General features: G+C 38.7%; 1 long non-coding RNA gene across 1 annotated transcript in view; it reads right to left on the minus strand.

The window, feature by feature from the left end:
- Positions 1-1,605: 1,605 nt before the first annotated feature.
- Positions 1,606-25,125, minus strand: part of LOC122800049 — a 178,842-nt gene continuing 155,322 nt past the window's right edge. The window contains exon 3 of the long non-coding RNA XR_006364525.1: positions 1,606-1,707. This is a non-coding gene — a long non-coding RNA (uncharacterized LOC122800049). The remainder of the gene's footprint in view (positions 1,708-25,125) is intronic.

The following is a 25,125-nucleotide window of genomic DNA, read 5'->3' on the forward strand; positions in this document are numbered from 1 at the left end:
GCTTAGCAGTGTTTTGGTGTGGAGCATAGGTACATGTATGTACAGTGGATTGAGGTTATTTATTCATTTTCTTCATTGTGGTACAATATCAGAGTTAGTATATGCAGATATACTGTAGAGCGCAGAGTCCCCACATGTGGTGGTAGTGGTGCTGGTGGAGTTCTGGTTGCAGGATCCACCCATTCCTTACACACACTCTCCATTATTCTATTATTCTCTAATTCCATGTCACCTTAGTACTACCCCAACCTGACTTATCTACCATTCCACAGTCTTTTCCTCTGTGGCCTGCTTCACTATCCCTTTAATCCAATTTGCCCTACTCATCCCCTCTCCATTTTTCCAGGTTCCTAAATAACATTTACTCTGTAAGCCCTCTCCATACAATGTCATTACCACCATGACATAATCAAAAATTCTTCCTTCCAGTATATCCACACAGTAGGCCTCTTCAGCCATCAGAACACCACCAACAATCTATTTTTTTCCACTTGGTAGCTTGTATCCATAGAAACTGTGGACTGCATCATCTTCATCCTTCCACAAAAATTACCAGCTGCAATTCATCCATTCCCTACATTAGTAGATTCTGACTCCTCCTTTGAAGTTTTACCATGCTATACAATCTGTCCATCAGTGGGTCCAACACCATATGAAAATCATTACATAGAGGCACACTATCCTCCTCCTCTTCTGATACCTTTCCAATAGCCTCATAACAAGATATAAGTAGTTATTCCTTATCCTTGTTGTGTCTATGAAAATATACTATCACAGTACCCCATCCCTCCCTAACATACCTTCTCAGCATCCATCATCCATATTCTCCCATCTCATTAACTTTTCATACTACCACCCCAGTGTTCCTAATTTATACCCTACCCCTTACCCCTTTGTATATGCAATCCCCATAATATCAAGGATTCCCCATCTGTCTAGTCCTCAATATTAGTTCCTGTCATATAGCAGCATCTACCCCCGAATCAACTTCACAGTTACTCCTTTCACTAAATCAGGTTATTGATCCTACATGCATTCCATGTTGCTGTCCTTTAAACTGTTGGTTTGGCCTCTACCCTCTCAGATCTTCCTGTTGCCCCTGTTGAACTACACCACATGGGTCTTTGGGTAAGACCAGTCAGTTTGCTTATGCCTCCTCGCTCCTGCTGGTAGTGAATGTCCTCTGCCATCAGAGATTTATTCTTAGTTTAATCACTTTTTATACTGGATACAATTTCAGCGTTGGTTACATTATATACCATTTACTACTTAAAGCAGTTCTTGCTGTTCAAAGGAACATTGCTTAATGAACATATAATAAAAAAATATATATACAAAAGCATTTGAAGACACAAACTGATATAGAAGCTTTGTGTTTATGCATGAATGCGCATGCATTTAAATTTATTTCTGTGTTTATTTATTTACATTTGTTTACCAGGAAATTTTAACATGGACAGAGCCCATTTTCCAGCAAAGGCATGGGGAGAAACACTCCAGACGCATGTATTTGGAATCTGAGAGGAAACTGGAGCACCCAGAGGAAACCCACACAAATGCAGGGAGGGCATGCAGACTCCACACAGAAGGCACCCCAGCCGAGAATTGAACCAGAGAACTTCTTGCTGTGAGGTGAGAATGCTAACTACTGTGTCTCCCATTTTATTCATCTGCTGTCCATTTCAGATATACAGTCATCTTTGATATCTGCAAGTGTCAAGCATAGATGCATGAACCATATCTGCAGCCTTTCTTTTCAATGCACTTCTTAATACATAATTAGAATGTAAAATGGGATATTGTTTGGTAATAATACTAATAAATAATCAAATGAACCAAAACATAATGTCATATTAATTTAACAATGAATGCTTCTCATCATCAATTAATGCAAAAACATTGTTTTGTCAAAACAAAAAAAAAAATATTGAAGAAACAGACCATAATAATGCTTTTATATATATATATATATATATATATATATATATATATATATATATATATATATATAGTTGATATTTTTATTGATGAACCCTGCCTGTACAGCATTCCTGAAAAAGTATTTGTCAGGCTAGCAATAAATTTATTCAGCACTGTTTCTTATTAACTATCGTCAACATAAACAAAGTAAATGCTTTGGAGAAAGGCTGCATTGTTTGTCAGTGGACATATGAACTGTTGCCATTTAACTACAAGCTATGGATAATCTGTGTTAACAATGAATTACAAGGGAAGGGATTTTTGAAACCACACGATTGTTGCTATAATTATAGGCGAAATATGTAAATTAGAAATACACTTCTTTTGGGAATGCATTCTTCCTAAGAAGGTTATTTGATGGCTTCTTCACATTCTGTCAGATACTACTGCTGTATGTCATAATCGTCCCCATCTGTTAAATACTTTTGATCAGAGAAACCAATTCTCTCTCTGGGTAATGGAATGTATTGCAGCCAGAGTTACACAATGCTTCTGTTGCTAATGCTAACAGAATACATAATTTATACATCGCTGTTTAGCTGGCCGATTACATGAATAGAAAATCTAGAGCAAAGGTTTTAAAGCTGAACTCCATCTATGTGTTACATGTGAAATTTGTTTCTTCATCTGTTGCATTCTGTTAACTCTATACATGTGACTGTCTCTTTCACGCATAAATAGCAGTCTTTTTCTCCTTAAAATTTCAGTAATAAACAGTAACTACTATTTTACTACAAAATATACCAAATAGAAATTTATTTACAGTGTTTTTCTGTTCATTTTCCATCGGCACAGATGAAATTAACAGCATGTTGTGATTTTTTTATCAGTATGCTAACTTCTCTGTTTTGATAGCTGACCCTTTCAACTAGGCTACTTAAAGGATTTAGAAAGAAAATATTACAAACCACAGGAGTACCTTAAAGCAATTTAACCTCATCTGACAATACTTAGATTACTTCTGAATGCCTAATAGAGTTAATAAAGAATGAAATACAAAGAGAAAGAGTATACACTTATTCAAAAGAAGGAAGTTACAAAACTTTGAAATGCCAATATTAAGACAAATCTCACCTTATTATACATACTGAAACTTTATTTATTTATTTATTTATTAGTTTTATTCGTCTTTGTTGATTGGTCCAACTTGGCCAAAAGATTTTCAGCTGAGGCCTGAGGAGAAAAGCTCCATAGTTAACTCACATATATTACATAAAAATAAAAATGTTTTTACATGTGCAGTACATTTTACATGAACAGTATATATTTTTTCATGAAAATAAAGGGAGTACATGTACTGAAAACAGTAAAAGAAGAAACAAGTAATCTCTGTGGTATCCACTAAGTCTCAAACAACCTGCTATACAAGTATAGTGGGTCCAAAACAAAACAGTGAAGAAACTTCTCTGTCTGGAAGTGTGTGGAAGTTTTTCAATTCCTGTATGTGTAGTTGATCAGTATATATTAAAAAGCAGAAAAAAGAAGAAAACGGTAGTAGAAGTAGAGAATTTAAAAATGTCCTAAATCAAAAAATAAAACTTATTTTAAAATATTATTAATATTATACAGAATTATTAACTCTATTAGGTATTCAGAAGTAATCCAAGCAGGATAGATAGTCTGTTTCCAGTCTAAAAACCTTTATTAAGCAGCCTAAGTATTTTCAACTGGAAAAAGACTGTCTGGTGGACAGCAGCAATAAGCAAACTCTATAATAAAAGGAAAAAAAATTGCTGTCCAGGACCAAGAAGAAGCAGGTGCCAAGTTGGAAGCAATCTCTCCTTTGTCTGAACAAGCAAATAAGGTCACTGGTGAAATCCTCTAAGACTAATTTCGAGTTCGAATTGACAACATCCACTAAGGACAATCATAAGGCCTTGTTCACATATGTCCACAATCTCAAAGGTAACATCCAAATCTGCTCTGACTTGGTGGTCAATAACACCACATACACAAACGCCATAGATATAGCCAACCTCCTGGCAGACAGGTTCAGTGAAAATTTCACACTCCTTTCCCCCCATTAGTAAACCAGAACATTCCCAGCACCTGCTCCCCTCTCCTCATCACCTGGGAGCAGGTCTTTAATGGCCTTTCAAAGGTAAAAAATACAGCCTCCATGGAACCTGATAACATCATTGGCTGGATTCTACATGAGCTCAGGCATGATCTCTCAGCTCCATTAGGCACCCTATTCAGCCAATTCTTGAGTACTGGCTTCATCATAGCTGAATGGAGGACAGCCACTGTCATCCTTCTACACAAACGTTTAGCGTCCACTGACTCAGGCAATTATAGGTCCATCAACCTAACTAGCCTGATGTGCAAGGCCATGGAATGCATTATCATGGACGTTATAAACAAGAACACTGGCAACCTCCAAATTCTTGACTTCACACAGTTTAGTTTTGTCAAAGGGAGAATATGCCTGTTAAACTTGGTTGACTTCTTCGAAACAGTCACCAAAGCCATGGATGTGGGGAAGATGGTGCACACCACCTACCTTGACCTAACTAAAGCCTTTGACACTATTCCCCACTTGGGCATAATAGATAAACTCTCCCAGCTAGGCATCAGCTTGTTTGTTACCAGATGGGTTGCTAACTGACTCACTGATAGAACCCACTCAGTCAAAATAGGGGAAGCCACCTCTAGTAGTAACCCATAATGAGCTGTGTACCCTAAGGATCAGTCTCATGTCCTCTACTGTTTGAGATATACTTTTCTGAGGTGCAAGCCAAAACCAGTGGTCTGTGACTGAGCAAGTTTGCAGATGACTGCAAGCTGGGCACTGTCTTAAATTCCCTTAGTCAAGTGAACATCATCCAAGCGGGCTTCACCCAAACTAATGACTGGTGCCAGAAGCATAGCCTGAAACAGCATGCCAAGAAATGCATCATTATTCTCTTTTGTAAAAATGGCATCCCCACTAAGTATCACATTATTAGCAATGTACTAAGCACACAACCAGTCATGGGGGACGTGGGCACCCAGGTTGATAGCAACCTGACTTTTGACTACCACATTGCCTCCATTATATAGAAGGCTTTCTATATGGCCTACCTCATAAATAAGGGTATTTCATTCAGAACCAAAAATGTCATAAAATTCCTGTACTCCTCCCTTATCAGACCCATTATCGAGTACAATGCCCCTTTCGGCATGTACCTTGCCAAGCACATGCAGCAACTGGAGAGAGCACAGACATTCCTGAGCAGGAAAATCCAGGGTCTCAAACACCTATCCTCTACAGATAGGCTAAAAACCCTGTCCCTCTACTTGGTCTCATACAGACTGCTCAGAGGTGACCTGTGTCTGGCACACAAGGCCATCTCAGACCCAGCCTTGATGGAGCTGCTGTGCATCCATAAGTCAACTCCACTCATGCAACCCTCATGCAAGGCCTTAACCTGGTCTGTGACATTAACAGAACTTGTTGACAAGATAGATTTGTGACCCAAAGACTCCCCCATTTGTGGAATAGACTCCCTCTCCATATCAAGCAGAGTACCTCTCTAACCCTCTTTTAAGAGGAACCTGGACAACTGGATGGGAAACAGAAAATAAACCCTTGGGATCCCACCTGTGTCTCTGCTGGACAGGGGAAACAGGTGCTCTCTTTGAGGCAACATGGGTGAAATTCTTGGCTAGCTTTATAAGGACCTCCAGGCCACTAGCCTAGTTTCATCCTATGAACTTATCATATGAACTCATGTATATATATGTGTGTGTGTGTGTGTGTGTGTGTGTGTGTGTGTGTGTGTGTGTGTGTGTGTATATGTATATATATGAACATATCCTATGAACTCATATTCATATATATGTGTGTGTGTGTGTGTGTGTGTGTGTGTGTGTGTGTGTGTGTGTGTGTGTGTGTGTATATATATATATATATATATATATATATATATATATATATATATATATGTGTGTGTGTATATGTATATATATATATATATATATATATATATGTGTGTGTATATGTATATATATATATATATATATATATATATATATATATATATATATGTATATGTATATGTATATATATATATATATATATATATATATATATATATATATGTGTGTGTGTGTGTGTGTGTGTGTGTGTTTGCATAAATTATTATTGTCATATGCAGATATTTAAGTCACTAAGATGAAAACATGACTCAACTATTCAACTATACAGTAATGGCAACAGTAATTCATGACTGATTTATGCAGAAAAAAATATATACAGGTTCATAGATTAGTACTAGGCTAAGTGCCCTTGTGGGTTATTTTAAGCCTAGTTAATTAGCACATGTGAGAATCAAACCCTGCACCTTGTGTCTGTAAGGTAAACACTTTAAACAATATGCCATCCCCCCTTATATATATTTATTTATGTATGATTTTGCCCAGAGATGTGCATCATGCATTACACTTGACAGTGTAATGCATGATGCATTACACTTGACAGTGAGCAGGTCAATGTTGGTATAATTTGCACAAGTTTAGGAGGGAGCAATAATTCCTTAGCAAGCAGGACTGCCTTAATAAGAATAATACAAGAAATACAATGAGGTCAGTAAGTACACAAGCAATCATTTACAAATGAGCAGGAAGAGGAAGTATAAATAAAATTTCTGCAATACATTCCATTAAAGAAAGCATCTGAGTAAGCAAGCATGATCTATCAACTCTGTGCATCAGATATAAACAACCCTAAGTCATAAAAAATGTGCAAAGGCAGAGCTCAATCATAATTACTTACAAATAGTGTGGGGTAGGTGGTGGGGTGGTTGCAAGAGGGCAAACCTGACACCAAAGATGTGAGTCTGTGGGCGAGAAAGAAATCTTTCAGCAAGTATGCATTGTCTGGACCAGTAGCAATAAATTTATGTCCATCAGTAATATTTCTATAACTTGCACATTGGGTGGTTTCTCAAGATGATTTTTAATGTACGTGTGTTCATGCATGAACACAATCATAGCACTTGTGTTAACACGACATCCTAGCGTGTTGGACAGGTGTGAGCTGCGGATGGTAGAGTAGTCATTTCACTGTCTTTCCCCTCGACCACATGAACTACCTCAGCCAACAGTTAAACTGCTAGTCCCAGTGACCTGGTTAGAAGTCAGGGTGCAAACTGACAATGAATGATGTTTGCTGGACGAGCTCTCATCACAACTATATTCGTGACCATGAACACATGGCCTACCACATCTGGATGTGGATAGCACAATCACTGATAGAGCAGTGGACGTAGTGTAACTATGGGAGAAGGATCTTGCACACTGGCTACTACTTCACAATGCAGCATTTCTCAGACCACGTGGATGCTGACCGTCTCCCATCAGAAACTCCGTTACAGGCACTGCCCAATCTACTGTGTCATTCATCCTGTCCAAGGAGTCACCCACATAGTACAGTCAGTCTGACATGTCAGAATTCACAACATCCAGTACTTTGGCTATCTCTTCTGAAGCCCCGGTGATACATGCCCATGCCTCTGTGATGGCCCTACATATAAGCTGTGCAATACCTACTGGCACACCAACATCAGCAGGGGATTGAACAGCAGGCCTCCTCAACCAACATCACTATGTGTTACTTCATCCTCACAATGATGAGGGGGAGACTCAGCCAGCTCTGCAAATGAAATAGCCACACTATCCTGATCAAATGTCACCAATAACCTGTCCTATCTCTCTGATGGCTCCATGTCATGGGTATGTGTAGGCATGCTGACAGTGTCCAAAATATCGAAAGGGATGTGGGAGACAAAACCTCACTATCAGACTTACCCTCTGCATCCCATTCCACAGACTGTGCTTCTTCATCACCGCCATCATCATCAGAGGCTAACCGATACTTTGACATCAGGTGGAAGGAGTTCCACAGTACCAGTGGCAGGCTCAGCTGTGATAACAAGCAATAAACACAAGAAATCTATATAGTTTGAAAAAAAAAATATATATATATATATATATATATATATATATATATATATATATATATGTATATATATATATATATAAAACAATTATTTTGAGCATAGCATACCTGGACTTTCAGCAGTAGACACTCTTTTGTTATCATCCACCGCAGCACCTACATCAACCAAGACTCAGGAACACCCTGATAAGCTGTCTGGATCTCAAACAATCATGAGGAACACTTCTGTCTTAGTAAGTTGTGGTTTGTTAGCAGGACCACCACCAGTAGCCCTCTAATCCCATGCAATAGCAGTCAGACAGTTCTTTGTTTTGTTTATCATAACACTGGCCTGATGTCTGATTTTCCAATAATCACAACCATAGCCTCCTAAGGCATTCACATTGTTGACCACCTGCTCCCAGATACAGTCACAGTAGGACTTCTTAGCTTTGCCTGTGTGTAGCAAGTGTAAGCCATGTCAGCATAGGCATACCCCTCAACTGCCCAGATTTTAACAGAATGTCCAGATTTTTGTCTCATATTTTTGGGGTTTTGTCCCCCCATTATTTTAGGCATTGTTCAAATTTCTTGTGCTAAGAGGTTGAAAGGCATGACCATAGGGCCTGCAAAATCACCTCATTCTCTGCATCTTTGAATGTTGGTTAACGTGAGCTGGATGTCTCGGGTACCATATACCTGTATGTGATTACAAATAAGACAAAAAAAAAGGAAATTAAGCAAAGTTGTTGTTCTTCTTTTGGCTTTTCCCAGTTAGGGGTTGACACAATGGAACTCCGGTCCGCTAATGATTCTTTTATTTATTTATTTTATTTTACATTTGTTTACCAGGATAGTCCGACTGGATATATGTCCATTTTTAGTGGAGGCCCGGGGAGAAAAGCTCCAAAAAGACATTCAACAAACTGTTCCAGTTTTACAGTTTAAAAAACAAAACACAAATAAAAGGAATTTTACACAGATGTAAACAAACACAAAAACAGATACACAAACAAATTACTACATTTTTATTCAGATGGAAAATTCCAGACAATGTTTTTTAAGAATGATAGGATATCGAATGCCTAGTAGGCTAACCTGGTAGCAGATCCAATGAGATCATAGGATTTATAAGTTAAGAAACAATAAAGTGTAGGCAGAAGTCCTCCATGTGCAAATGAGTGATGGTCAGAGTTAGTTTGGATTAGGAGAAGGACATAGCCATTGTTTTTTAAAGTACTGAATCAGGCTTTTCTTGAACTGAGGTAGAGAGAGTTCAGATGTAAGATTAGCAGGAAGAGAATTCCAAGTTTTGCCAACAGAGTTAGCAAATAGAGATTTACTGGCTGTGTTGTTGGATTTGAGAGTTTGAACTAGTAGTCTTTCAGATGAATGAAGTGCGCTGAGGTTACTGTAGGGGGTGATGAGGTTTTTTAAGTACGGGTGTATTATCTGGTTGGTACAAGATCTTGTGTGCAACTATTAGTTGGTTAACCTGAAGTAGGTTAGGCAGTTCAAGCCATCCTAGTAGATTTAGGTTATGACAGTGATGAGTTCTGTAGACTGCATTAGTAGCAAATCTAGCAATGTGATTATAGCTGCTATAAAGTTTATTAAGGTCAGTTTTGCTGAGGTTTGTAAATAGAGGGGAAGCATAGATGAGGGTGGAGAGTAGATGTGTACAAGCAATTACAGTTCTGGCTAATGATGTTAGGAAGGGCTTGCTGCTATATAGTGAGCCAAGTTTTTTATCAACTGTTTTAATAGTTTTATTGATATGCAGATCACACTTAAGGTTATTATCTATTATAACTCCTAACAGTTTGGTTGAGGAATCTGGGGAAATAATGGTGCCATTGTTGGATTTTAATGTGAATGTTATAGGGGCAGACCTGTGAGTAGGGGAGAAAAGCAGCAGTTTGGTTTTATTAGGATTTAACATGAGACGATGGTTAATGAGCCAATTTTCAACTGTGTTAAAAGTGTTTTGGGATAGAATCTGCACCTCTGTAGGTGAAGTGTCGGAGCATACTAAAGTGGAGTCATCCACATATTAAATGCATGTTGCATTTGAGATGACCTTATACAAATCATTGATGAAAATGGAAAATAATAGTGGACCTAGTATGGAGCCTTGGGGTACTCTGAGAGTGATGGGTAAAAGGGTGGATAGTTTGCTCTGCCGTAGGACAGCCTGTAGTCTACCACTGAGATATGATTGAAACCATTGGATGGCCTGGTCCTCTAGGGAGATGGATTTCAAAGTGTTTATGAGTATTTGGTGGTTTACTATATCAAAGGCTTTTGAAAGATTGATAAAGACAGCAGCGGAACATTTATTATTGTTTCAGTGTTGATTATTGACATTAGAGAACAAGAGAAGGGCTGAGGTTGTACTATGGAATGGTCTAAAGCCATGTTTGGTGTTAGCTAGAAGATTATTATGGATAAGATAGTTCAGGAGTTGGTTGTGGATGCATTTTTCCATAATTTTAGCCAAGAGTGACAGAATACCTATGGGTCTATAGTTTGAAAGTTCAGTAGAGCTGCCCGGTTTATGGAGTGGGATATCTTCCAGATGGAGGGAATGGATGCTTCAGTTATAGTTCTATTGATCAAGATAGTAATAGAGTATGCTATGGCATTTGCAGCTTTTTGTAGATTTTCTGCAGGGAGGAGATCAGCTGACAGGGTGTTAGGCTTTAGTTTTTTTAAGCACTTTTTGGACCAAAGATGTGCAAACTGGCTTGAAGTTAAAGGGGAGTTGGTAGCAGGGTATAGTGGCCAGAAAATATGGGCATCCAGGGGATAATTGGTTAGCTACATTCTGGATGGTTGTTTTAAAGAAACTGTTAAAGGTATTGGCAATTTCTGTTGGGGGCTTTGGTTAGAATCCAAGGGGTAGGAGTGGAAGACTGTCCTAGGCTAAGGAGCTTGTTTATACCTACACAAAACTTTTGTGGCTTGTTTTGGTATTTTTCTTTCTAAATGACAGTAATAGTTTTTCTTGTCTAATGTGGTGGATTTTTTGTTTCATTTCTTAGCTGTCTGTATCTAAGTTGATCTATGTTTTTTTTGTGGTCCTTGAAGTGGCCCAAGCCCTATTTCTAAGTAACATTTTATGTCTGGTTTCTTTTGAGAGCCAAGGAGAAACTTTTGTTTTGGTTCTAATATTCCATGCTGGTGCATGGGTTTCAAGGATGGATAGGACTTTGGTATTAAAGTAATTTACTGCTTTTTCAAGTGGTAATTGTTTCAGAACTGACCAATTGCAAGATTCTAGTCATTTTGGAAATATAGCAGTTGAAATTCTTATTGTTCCTTATTGTTTTAAAAATGGAGTGGTTCTGGATATCAGCTTTTTGCCTGATTAAATAGGTGAGGAGGTGATCACTTACATAAACAGGCAGGGTCCCGCTATTGTATTTGAGGGGATGGGTGTTAACAAGAATCCAATCCAGAATACTTGCTTTATTGCTGGGTTTGCTGATCCTAGTGGGGAAGGATATGACCTGTGAAAATCCATAAAGGTTTATGTGGTGAGTGCGGGGTTCTGAGGAACACACGTTCCAGTCTATGTTGAAGTCGCCAAGTACAATGGTTTCTTGGGGGTAATTGCTGGATAACCAAGGTAGGATATCTTTATGGGTATTTATGTTATTGTCTGGGGAAATATACACACAGATGAGATTTATACATTTGTTCTTATTAATGTGGAGCTTAGTGATAAGAATTTCAGCATTGCCAAACAGGGATGTTTGCAGGGCATTATTGGACACTTCAAGCATAGATATGTACAGAACAGCTACTCCACCTCCCTTTCTATTGGTTTCATCAAGCCTTAGGATGTTATAGCCTGGTGGTATAACTTCTTTATCTGATGTAGAAGGTTTTAGTAACGCATAGTATGTCTGGGTAAAGAGCATCTAAGAGGGCATGTAGGTGTTAAATCTTATTGTTTACACTTCTGACATTTAGGTGACTGATCAAGAGTGAGTTTGGGGGTTTGTCTAAGATTTGTGTAGTAGTGGGATAGTTAGTAAAGGACCTACTGCCAGTGGATGAGGAAGGGCCAGGATTTGGGTGGATATCTCCATCCATTGTCAAGTTGCATTGTAATCTGATTGTGAGCTTCCAGATTTTAATTGGGTTCCTATTAGAAGACCAAAGACGCATTCTTTCAAATGTGTCTTGGTTGAACTTAAAAGACTGAAATGGCAAAATATTGAAGCAGCTTTTAAGTGAATTCTTTCCCTGGGAAAGAATTTGCTTGGCCGCTTCATTACTTTGCCGTTTTCGGCACTGTACTGTGGTCTCGGAGTTGGTATATTTAAGTAGGGGGTGGGGGTACAGCCCCCCACATTATGGGGTGTGGGGGCAAAGCCCCCCACTTAACGTAATGTTTAAAGTGTTTTTTTAATTTATTTATTTTTTTGTTGGAATGGTGATTTTTTTTTCCCTTGGAAAAAAATCACTGTTCTGACAGTTTGACATTGTAAGCTTTCACTTACATAGGGTCAATTAATCACTGTTCACTTTTTTAAGCATTTGGTGATCTAAAATAGACCCTTTTAATTAATAGACTTTGGTATCTTTTGGTTTTAGGGTTGGCATATCTTGTTCTAATGGGATGCTGATACCTAGTAAGTAAGGAGTTAAATGGGAGAGGATGTATTAAGTGTTCAAGCTTGTGTGGAGTTATAAAAGTGGAGGTTTGGCCTTTTGGGTAGTGGAAACCTGGGTATGTATTATATTCATAGACAGTAAGAAGATATGGGAAAGCAGAAAGGGTAGCAGAGAGTACAGTGGTAGTATTTTAAGTGGTTTCATTGCAAGTAACATTGGGATTATTGAGGTTGACGTGTCCCCTGTTTAAACCTTTTAAGACAGGATAGAAAGGGTAAGTACTGGAGAGCCTATTGATGACCTGGATATAGCTGATTGGTTGAAGAAAGAGGCTCATAGATTGGTACTAGGTTATCAGCCCTAGGGCCTGTACAAGCCTAGCCATATCAATTCCCTGGCTATTTCTTCCCACAGTATTTACTTCCCTTGACCCCCATCTAGCAGGGTGACTGATGTGATCCCCAGGGTAAATTTCCTATCTCCCATCCAGTTGTCAAAGTTCCTTTTGAAGAGGGTCAAGGAGGCGCTCTGCTTGACATGTATGGGCAGTCTATTCTAGAGTATGGAGAGTCTCTGGATCAGGAACCTATCCCTCCAGCATGTTTTGTTCATTGTGATGACAAGATTTAGGTCCTTGGAGCATGTGGCTCTGATGGATTGGGATTTCTTTAAGTGTAGCATGTCCAACAGCACTGGGTTTGACATGGCCTTGTATGTTAAGAAGAGATTGCCTCTGAGTAAATGATATGCGACAGAGTATAGCTGGAGATTTTTTTAGTCGGTCAGCAATGGGCATCTGGTTTAGGCCTGTGATTCTTTTAGTAAGGTGTTTCTGCAGCCTTTCCAGTTGTTGCAGATGTCTTGTGAGGTGCATACCAAATGGGGCATTGTATTCTATGATGGGTCTAATGAGGGATGAGTACAGTGGGACAATGACCTCCTTTTTTTTGGATGAAAAGCCTTTAGCGATGAGGTGTGCCACATAGGATTTCCTGACTGATGTGGCGATGTGGTTATCGAAGGTGAGACCACTATCCACCTGTGTTCTTAAGTCTCTTATCACACTTCCAGTGTTTAGTGTACTGCCACCTATGTGGTAATTCATGGGTATATGTTTTTTTCCCAAAGGGGATAAGTATACACTTCTTGGCATTGAACTTGAGCCCATGGCTCTGGCACCAAGCATCTGTTTCTGTAAGGCCCTTTTGTAGAATATCCACATCATTTGGGGATTCAATAATGGCTCCCAGTTTGCAGTCATCTGTGAACTTTGTTGGCCAGAGTGCCTTAGTGTTGGCCTGTACTTCAAAGAAGTAGATGCCAAACAAGAGCGGTCCCAGGACTGAACCCTGAGATACTCCACTTGTCTGGAGCTGGACAAGGCAAAGGAGGTATCATTGTAACACTATATATTTAGCACCACTATGGGCGAGTGGGATTTGGGGTCAGGGTGGGGTGCAGAGCAAGCCCAAGCACAGCGTGGATGAGCGGAGCAGGGCCAAACCAGACCACAAGGTAGTAAGGGTCTGTGTATACTGCATGAGTGCACTGGAGCTAAAAGTAGGTTCTTTCTTACTTTCTATTAGGTTCCTCTCCTCCTTTTTGTAACAATTTGTCTAAAGAGTTGCATTTGTTGTGTTTTATAGTTTTATGGCTATGAGAGTAAATTTCACTTTTATGCCCTAGTAAGACATTTAGCGTTCAAGAGCTCACACGTACAGCATTAAGCTTTCTTGAGCAGTTTTCCACTGAGGTATTCTTTAATGGGTAGTAAGGGGCTTAGTAAGCCAAATCAGGTAGTAAAGGTTTTCTAAGCTATTGATTGGAAGGGAGCTATTAGTGCTTCAGACCCAGTCCAGCTTTGCAATATCTAAAATGGTGCCTGCCACAAGTAATGTTTATTAACTTTGGTATTGGCTTAAGGTAATAAACAGGGAAGGGGAGGGGGAAACAAGAGTGTGGGTTCGGAGTTCTTTTGTACTGATGTTAATGAGCCAAGATCCAGTCAAAGACAAGTTTGTGTTTAAGAAAAACAATCAAAATTGACCAAGAACTACTATGAAGCTATAAGTCATTTCTTAACAATTTATTAGGTGGAAAAACAGCATAACCTTGTATGTGCAGGCTACTGTGCTCTCAATTAAATTAAACATGCACAGTATTTGATCAGTTATGGATACTATTTGCTAACAGAAGTGAATAAAAAAGACATGGAAGATGAGTGTGTGTGTGTGTGTGTGTGGGGGGGCTGCTTACAAGCCAAAGCAGAGTGCTCTCCAGGGGATAATGAATATTAGCTCAAACAGGTAGACACGTACACAAAGTTAACTTTAGCTGTTTGTGTTTGCAGACAGTTCAGACCCAGACTGTGCTTTTCATATAACAGTGTATCCACTGGTCTTTAAAAAGAAATACAAATGAATATATGCAGGCATAATGAATAAAAGAAACTGAAACATATGATGATTTAGGACAAAAAACAGATAATACACAATAAAAATTCTCACTCCGCAAAACGTTAAATTAATAATAATACTAAAACTCTGTAAGGTTGACAAGTAATGTGTAACTCCATCATAGCTAGCAACATTAACAAAATATTGTAATTAAAATGAATGAAGTAAAACATTCTTACAATTTGTGATCTTTCCTTCTACTGATGTCAGGCATACTAATGCAACCCAACCATTGCTAACAGTCATATGACGCAGATTTATAATAACTGTACAGATTTCTCAGAGAAATGTTGTTATAAAGGTAGATACCCCCTATTTTTCTTGGGTTTTCTTAAAAGACATACATGCTGTATCAACATCAATTGACAAAACACAGACAGCAAACCATGGTATTGTGAAACATAAGTCATCAGTAATGTAAAAATAAATTTTTTTGTAAATAAGCATCACATACTATTACAAAATATGTAGGAAAGTACACGGACAATTACAATTCCAGCAGTGAAACAGCAGTGTCAGGGTCTCTTGATCCAGTCTCCTCTACTATGATACAAGTGCCTTACCAAAATGATTAGCCTATATAGAGAAGTTTCACCCTTCTGAGTCATGTGAATATGCAAATCAGGTGTGAAATCATTAGCATTGATGAATCTTGCAATCTGCACTAAGTGCTGAGCAGAGAAACATGGTATGAGGAACTATAAAATTCCATATGCACACACACACACACACACACACACACACACACACACACACACACACACACACACACACACACACACACACACACCTTAAAAGTACAAGAATAAACACTGACAAGTGTTCCTGCATGAGTAATTAGCATTTCACACTCCTGCTCGCTTGATGTGCACTTACTGAGGCTGTGTTAGGGAGAAGAGAGTTACCAAAAAGTTAGGCATTACATTGACTGACATGGAAGATAACCTTTATAAGAATTGTATTACTAAATGGCTATGATCACACTGTGCCTCTGTGTAAAAAAGTTGTCTGTAATTGAAATGAACTGCATAACATTTCCATATACAGAAATCAAAAGCAATACAAATGACATTGCATTCATGTTAAAAAGCATAACAATGGTGCTCACAAAACAAAGAGAAGAAAACAAATGTAGTATTGCAAATATTGGTTATTGTGACAGGAAGTATTAGCTTAACTATTCCAAATATGACATTCAGCTACACACCCACTAGCAAATTGCAAAAGACAACTATGAGAAAATGCTTATATTGTACTTTTAATGTATAGTCATACAATGTCATATCTATAGTATATATAATCTACTTTCTCTACATCATAACATGTCTGTTTTTGTGACAAATATTGAAAATAATCTCAAATGTGTCTTAATAATGCATTGGTTTCAAGGTTCAAATCCAGAGAAATTGCTGTTTAAGCACATGTTCATGTTATATGACAACAGACAAATGCTCTAGTTCTGATGTGACAAGCAGATATGAAAAGAATGAATGCATAAGATTAATGATGCAATGGCTCTGTTCATTGCTAGATATGCCCTTCAGTTTTACTTATAATTTATTTCCATACTTATTATTTTATTCATTTTATTCTTTTTACATGTGTGTGCAGTTTGGCACTGCACAATCGTAGTTCATGGCTGAAGGCAAAGATGAACATTTTAATTTGGGCTGCCCTCCATAGCACAAATGAGCATGTTGCTATTGTGCTGCTTTCAGCTTTCTAGATATGAAGAAAATGCACCTGTCAGGCAGCTGTCTCTGTGGCACAAGCTGTAAATACATTGAGTTGGGAGCAAAAACAGTGGTATTGGGGGTTCAAATTGATATTGGGGAGTTCAAATCTACAGTACTGATAATTTTCCTTATGGTGTCAAATGATAGATCGACACACATTTTGTGATCTGAGTTGAACAACTTAAGTCTGTGCGACAAATGCTGAATATATTACCTGTAGTCCTAGTAAATTGGTGTTACCATTGTTTTCTTGCAGGAAATGAAAATATTCTTCATGTGAGTTACAACATTTGCTATGCATGATGTAAAAAATGCCATTTTTTAAGTTATGAGAACAGAAGATACATTTATTAACATGATGAATGAGGAAATATGTAGAATTATTATAGATTAGCTGTCAGTACAGCCTAAGTATTAATTATGACAGTAATACATTTCTCTTTCAAAGTAAGTTATTATTACTTACATGTGGTGCATCACAAATGAGAAAATGTAATTTTCTGCATGTCCCCTTTCTGAATAATTGACATTACCTGAAGCCCTGATGATGTAGTCCCAGCTAGGACAGGCAGCAGCCATACCCCCTATCTAACCCTGTAACCACCATACCTTTCTATTCCTTTATTGTAACCTCTTTCTAACTGTTAAATATCACCATCCTTAGTCCTAGACTTGCCAGCTCCCATAAAGACCTATCACTGTAATATACTTTCTGTCCACTAGGTGGCACCCATATCCAATTCTACTGTTTTATGCCTATCCCACTTTCTCAGAGTATCTCTATATTATATCTCTGATTTCCTTTACTTGTTCTTAACGTTATCCAACCTTTCCTTCTACACTTACAGTCATCACCTAGCTATCCTCTTAAACTCTCTACCATTGTACTACTTATCTCTGTACTTACCCATACCGAACTTACCTTCAGTAGTCAGATTTTTCATGATTGTTCTTCCTGAGCTGCTCTACTACTTGTCTCTACCCGCTCCTTTCTCCCTGTTTGCCCACTCTGCTCCGCTACCCTACCCCCAATCTCCACCCACCTCAGTACTCCTAGTCATATACTACATAGCCACATCCTCTTCCCTGTCTAATCAATCACAAGATAGCCATACCCTTCTTCCCAAGCACCAATCACCTGGAACAACTCCATAAGGTTCCTAACCTATTCCCACCCAATCTATCCAATCCCTACCTCTCCCACCTTAACCCCCACCTTTCACTAATTACTCTTATTTACAATTCCTTACCTCCTATTTCACACATTACAATTACATCATCCCAATGTCTAAACTACCTACCCCAAGACATATAAAACTCTTACTTTTTCTCATACTACTACCTTCTCTAACAGCAGCCTAGCTTCTAACCTCCTATGAATACCCAATATGCCCACAATTGCACTACCCCTCTAAGCATACAGCCATACCAGCTTTTGTTCTCTCTCTAAACCACTTAAACATCGCATCTACACCCAGCTACCTACTAACAAAATATCATAGATTAGCCCACATTAGGTATGCCTATTTAAAAACTAAGAAGTCTCCAGATCTATACTGTAAACTCCGAGATCCTAGATTTGGACTACAAGTTCACTCACTAATAGATGGAGACATTCACCCAAACCCAGGCCCAAGAAAAACTTTTACCAACCACGCACATATTCCTCATGCCTTTATTAAACAAACCCCCTCCAAACCTCCCAACTCACTCTTTATACCACATCTCAGTATACGTAGCTTAAATAACAAAGTTGCTCAACTCCATGCTCTCTTGGAAATACACTCATTTGACATCCTATGTTTGACAGAAACTTGGTTAAAACCTGTAACTCAAGACAATGAATTCATCCCACTCGGATATAATATCTTAAGACATGATTGTATAGCTAAAAAGGGAGGGGGGTAGCTATTATATACAAAGCAGGGTTGCTAGTTACTGCTTATGACTGCAAACCACCTCAAGATATCAACACCGAAATCCTTATTTCTAAATTTCAGCTTAATACTCATAAATCCATATATATCATCTGTATTTATCTTCCTCCTGGTAATAATACCAACACCCTAGAAAATATCCTAAGCAGGCTATCACTAAACTTCCCACAAGAAACTATGGTCCTTGGAGACTTTAATATTGACTGGAAGTGGTTGAGCAATGAACAATCTACTACCCACATTAACCTATATGTTTTTTCTCAAACCATTACCTTCCCAACCAGGATAAATAAACCCAATAATAAAGAAAGTACCTTAGATTGGATACTTATAAATAACCATCACCAAACATATGAAGTAGGGACCCTCCCTGACAATGTAAGTGACCACTCACTTACTTATATTATTAGGCATAAGATATATATACCCTTCCCACGCACATTCAGGACAACCCAGACCAATAAAAACTTTAACCCAGATCTCTTCCAAAGTGAACTTAGGGCATGTAACTGGTCACCCATAAAATAGCTCCCACTGGAGGAAGCTGTAAAATACTTTAATTTTAAATTCCTAGCCATTCTAGATCACCATGAACCAATCTGTTCTACCAGAATTAGGACTAAACCTGCCCCATGGCTCTCAAAAGATACCAGGCAAAAAATCCTACTTAGAAATAAATACTGAGCTAAATGGCGAGCTTCTAAAAACCCTGTAGATAAAGAAACATTTAGACAGCTGAGAAACAACACAAAAAAGTCATACTAACAGATAAAAGAAACTTTTACTTACAACTCTAACAAACTCACCCAAATAAACCTCAAATGTTTAGGGCAAGCATAAATAAGCTTCTTCACCCAGGTCACTCCATTACACCAACCCCACAAGGCTCTGACCATGAAAATCCCAAGCAAACTGCCAATGCCTTCAATACCTTTTTCACAGAGGCCATTCAAAATCTTGCCAATCAGCTACTACCTGATAGCTTAACTTTGCTAGGCTCCAGTACTACCCCACCCCCCTCATTTCACATGCAACCAGTCCCAACATCATGTATTCTCACCCTTATCCAAAAACTTAAACCAACTACCCAATCAGCTGACCAACTACCTGCTGAATATCTGCAAATAGCAGCCAAATCTATAGCCTATCCCATTTCCATCCTGATTAACAGAAACATAATAGAAGGCAACATCCCAACTATCTGGAAAGTCTCTCACATTATCCCCCTGCATAAAGGTGGTAACTCTAAAGAATTTTCTAATCACTGCCCCATTGCCTTACTTTCTCCTCTGGCAAAAATAATGGAAAAATGTATCCACAGTTAACTACTAGACCACCTAATCCAAAATAACTTACTTTCTAAATGTCAGCATGGATTCAGGCCATTCCACAGTACTACCACTGCACTCTTATCCTTTTCTGACTGCATTAATAAAAACCGTAACAATATTCTTTCCTCTGCACTCTTTATTGATCTCTCAAAAGCATTCAATATGGTTAACCACCAGATACTTATCAATATCCTCAAATCCCTTTCACTAGATGCATTAGCTATGAAATGGTTCCAATCCTACTTAGATAATAGACAGCAGTCTGTGCTATAGGACAACAATCTATCTCCCCATCTCCCCATTACCCTTGGTGCTCCTCAAGGTGTCATATTAGGACCTCTTCTTTTCTCTATTATTATTAATGACCTTCACTCTGTAATTCCTCAAGCAACCTGTATGCAATATGCTGATGATTCCACATTGATATTCTCAGCCACTTCTATATCTGAACTACAGTACCTAACCCAAAAGGTATTTAATACAGTAAAACAATGGTTTACACAGCGCTGTCTCCTCTTGAACCCCCCCCAAAAAAAACAAAATGTTGCTCTTCACCGCTACCTGGAAGTCTTCCCCAGTAGATTTCACTGTCATATCTAATAATGGTACTCTCATATCTCCAGATCCAACTACCAAACTCCTTGGAATAACAATAGACAACAACCTTAACTATGACACTCACATTAACAACACAATTAAAACCGTAAATAGAAAACTGGGCTCCCTCTATAGGATCAAACCATTTCTTACCCCAGCAGCCAGAATAACTATAGCTCACACCCATCTAATCTCTACAGTTCTTTATGTCTCACCTATTTATACTAATCTGTCAAAACATAACCTCAACAAACTTGAAACATCCTACAATAACATTGCCAGATTTGCCACTGGCAATCCTTTTAGAACCTACCACTGTTACAATTTAAATCAGCTGGGATGGCTTGAGCTTCAAAATCAGCTAAAATTTCACCAACTTACCACTGCACACAAGACCCTTTCCCAACCTACTAATACTCCAATACTTTCTACACTCATAACCCCCTACAAAAATCTTAATACCTTACTTCAAATAAACTACTTGTTTGTATAAGTAAATCCAACAACCTGGCCAGAGACTCTGTTCTCTAACACTGTTGGAAAAAACTGGAACCTACTTCCCAGGGAACTTGCATCATTGTCCTCATTATCATCTTTCAAATATAAACTGAAATTATACCTTACAACACACTGGTTATGCCCCTGTACTAACCCTGACTAACTTCCCCTATCTATTACTACTAGCTACTGCTTCCCAGTACTTCTCTGTACTATGTCAAATTTCCTTGTTATCAAAGAGAATTTTGTCTTGTAGACAATACCAATGTCTGTAGTGTTATCACTAATATTGTTTGTTAACTGTATGTGTGTTATATTAGTGATATACTTGTTGAATGAGTTGTAATCATTTCTTACATTATGTAATGTATCAACATTTTATTACAATTGTGATCTTGGAGCTTTTCTCCTCGGGCCTCTACTGAAAATGGACATATATATCCAGTTAGACTAGCCCGGTCAACAAATGTAAAATAAATACATAAATAAATAAATAAAATAAAATGTGAGTTCTGTTTAAGCAATCTAATGGATGACTGTGGCAGGGTAATGCCATAAGAGCTCTGGTTATTTTTATTTTTTTAATTTACAATTTGGGTTGCTACTTTCTCAAATGCCCAAAGTGTGACATTTTTTGCAGAAATGTGTGATTTTGCAGGACGAAACATACTCACGGCAAGTACAAAGGATAGAATGTAATTGTTTTTGCTAAAATAAAGGATTATTCTTGTAGCATTTGAGCAGTTTATGCTATTCAACAACATTTAGTTGATTCAGAACCAAACTAACTGCTTTAATGCAGCTGTTAAAGAAAGCATAGGAAATATTGTTGCCCTAAAATCTCAGGATATTTGCCATATTTTAGTTTTTTTGCAGGAAACAACCACCCAAAGAGGGACTGTTCCTTGCAAAGTGGGACAGGTGGTAACCCTATTTACAAATGTATTTATTTATTTTTCTGGCTTTTTGCATTTTTACATGGTCTGGCAGTGTGCAACAATGGTTCACATTGGAAGGCAAAAGCTAAAAAAACAAAATATTTGGAATACAATCAGTAGCACAAATGAGACTGGTGTTTGATGTGCTTCTGTTAGCACTCCAGACAGTATGGAGGGTAGAAAATGCACCTCTCAGATACCTATCAATCTGGCACAAGGTGTAATTGCAGTGAGTTTAGAGAAAGAGGGCAGGTAATGCAGGGTTTGAAACCACTTTACAGATATTTTTACTGAGAGGATCAGAATGAGATTTGTCACAAGCATTTGATTAGCAATGTAATGCTAAACAGAAATAAGTATCATGGGGATGTTTTTTGCAACAAATGTTTCATTAATGTTTGCTATATAGCTCCAATGTCATACTTATAAAGTATGTTACCCATGACAATGATATTCACTTACACATGAATGATATATAAAATAGTTTTGTTATAATTATGAATCATCACATATCATAAATATGGGTTTAGAACAATCTTATGTCATGTAAAGCATGTATGGAAACTACCAGAACATGTATTACTCAGATCATGCAACTGCATGATTCTGAAATGTGCTTACGACCACAAACACTGCCTTTTACATACAAGTACAGTATCATGAATACTTAAAGCCACATGTATATAGGCATCCCTTAAGTACATCTCCATTCATTTTAAAATGAATGTATCTCAACTCACCACTCAAAAAAAGGAAGTTCTTCTGTGGCACTGACAATTATCAAGCAAAGGTTACCATTTTATCCCTTTTCTTATGGGTTTGATTTCAATGTGGTACTAGTCAACTGTACTAGTGTGCAAGTGCCAACAGCACAATATATCACAATTAATAACATTTTTACCTCCAACCACAATGATTGTAACAAAGATCATAAAGCACTTCAGTGTTTAACACTGGAACATGTGTCAACAGGGTGAGCACCACACGTGGCCAAATTTCACTGCCATATTTCACACCTTTTTTGGGTTTTTTTTAATATAATTATTACCATTGCCTCTGCCAAGCCATGTTTGTGCTTTTGTTGCACAAATGTAGCTGGCAAGGCTGTTACTTGCAAGATCTGAATTGGATGCCAATGCAGATACATAGCTATAGGTGTACTTCTGTAGACATGGCTGGTAAAGCTCTGGATGGTGCTCCATTTAGTGCACAGAAGTGGTGTGAACAGGAGTCTAGGATCTTTGTGGCACTCCGCATCAAGTGCTGTAGCTATAGCCTGCAGCAGGGAGACTATACCGGGTCTCAGTATAATGCTGAGGCTTGAAATAGCTTGGCCAAGGCTATCTCCAGTGCAAATTGAATTTCATGTCCTGGGGAATAATGTCATCACCATTACAGTGACATGCAGAGATGCAAGCATCTCCTGAGCAGATGGGTGGATGAATTTAAGACCACAAACACCCCTCTGTTGTGGAAGTATAGTCACCCATCACTAGTAAATAATATTGCATGGATTAGCTAGCCAATACATTTATTCATTATGCTTTCATATCTTCATTGGTTCATAGGTTCATAGGTGTGTACTAGGCTAATGGCCCTGGGGCCTTTACAAGCCTAGCCATAGGATTTCCCTGGCATAGTGCCACCTGACCTTAGTTCCCAGTGCCTCTGTCGAGAAGAGCCACTGGAGTTATCCCTGGGACGAATTTTCTGTTTCCCATCCACTCATCATATTTCTCTAGAAGTGGGTCAGCCAGCTGCTCTGCTTGACATGTATGGGAAGTCTATTCCATAGCATGGTCAGTCTCTGGGTTGTGAACCTGTCCCTCCAGCATGTTCTGTTAATTGTGGTAATGAGGTTGAGGTCTCTGGAGCGTGTGGTGTGGAAGGATTAGGATTTTTTTAGATGTAACATTTCTAACAGAGCTGGGTCAGACATGGCTTTGTAAGTCAAGCAGAGATCGACTCTAAGTATGTGATATGAGACAGAGAATAGTTGGAGTTTTTTGAGTCTATCCATATAAGACAAGTGTTTAAGGCCTAGGATCCTCTTTGTGAGGTACATTTGTGGCCTCTCCAGTTGTTGCAGGTGTCTAGTGAGGTACATGCCAAATGGGGCATTGTACTCAATGATTGGTCTAATGGGGGAAGAGTAGAGGGAGGCAATAACCTTTTTCTTCCTGGATGCAAAACCCTTACTAATGAGATATGCCACATAAAAGGACTTTCTGACCACAGTGACAATGTGGTGATCAAAAGAGAGGTTGTTGTCAACCTGTGTTCCCAGATCTCTTATAATGCCTTCTGTGTTCAGTGGACTACAATCAATGTGGTAATTCATAGGAACCGGGTTTTTCCCAAAGGGGATGACGACACATTTTTTGGCATTGAACTTAAGGCCATAGTTCCGACACCAGTTGCTGGTCTCAGTAAGGCCATTCTGCAGGATGTCAACATCACTTGGGGAGTTAATAATAGCTCCCAACTTGCAATCGTCTGCGAACTTTGTTAGCCAGAGTCCCTTTGTGTTGGCCTGGACTTCAGAGAAGTAGATACCAAACAGGAGAGGACCCAGGACCGAACGCTGCGGGTCTCCACTCATGACTAGTCAGCAGTCTGACTTGGAGTCAGCTACTTTCACCCTGTGGGTGGGTCTGTGAGCCAGTTTGCAACCCACCTAGTGATATAGGGGCTGATGGCTAGCTTAGTGAGTTTTTCTATAATTCCTGAATGGGGAATGGTATCAAAAGCCTTGGCCAGATCAAAGTAGGCTTTATGAACCATCTTGTCCTCATCCACAGCTCTGGTGACTGACTCATAGAAGTCAACCAAGTTGAGCAGGCATGATCTACCCTTCACAAAACCAAACTGTGTAGGATCCAGAGTCTGGAGATTCCCTATATCTTTGTTTATTATGTCCATGATGATGCATTCCATAGCTTTGCATATCAGGCTCGTCAAGCTAATGGGGCGATAGTTCCCAAGGTCTGTAGTTGCTCATCCTTTGTGGAGAGGGATGACTGTAGCAGTGCACCATTTGGTAGGGACAAAGCCTGAAGTCAGGCTGTGACTGAACAGGGCACACAGGTAAGGTGCCAGTTCACTC

Source organism: Protopterus annectens, chromosome 4.part0 (genome assembly GCF_019279795.1).
Source record: "Protopterus annectens isolate FY-2018-M chromosome 4.part0, PAN1.0, whole genome shotgun sequence".
NCBI classification, from domain to species: domain Eukaryota; kingdom Metazoa; phylum Chordata; order Ceratodontiformes; family Protopteridae; genus Protopterus; species Protopterus annectens.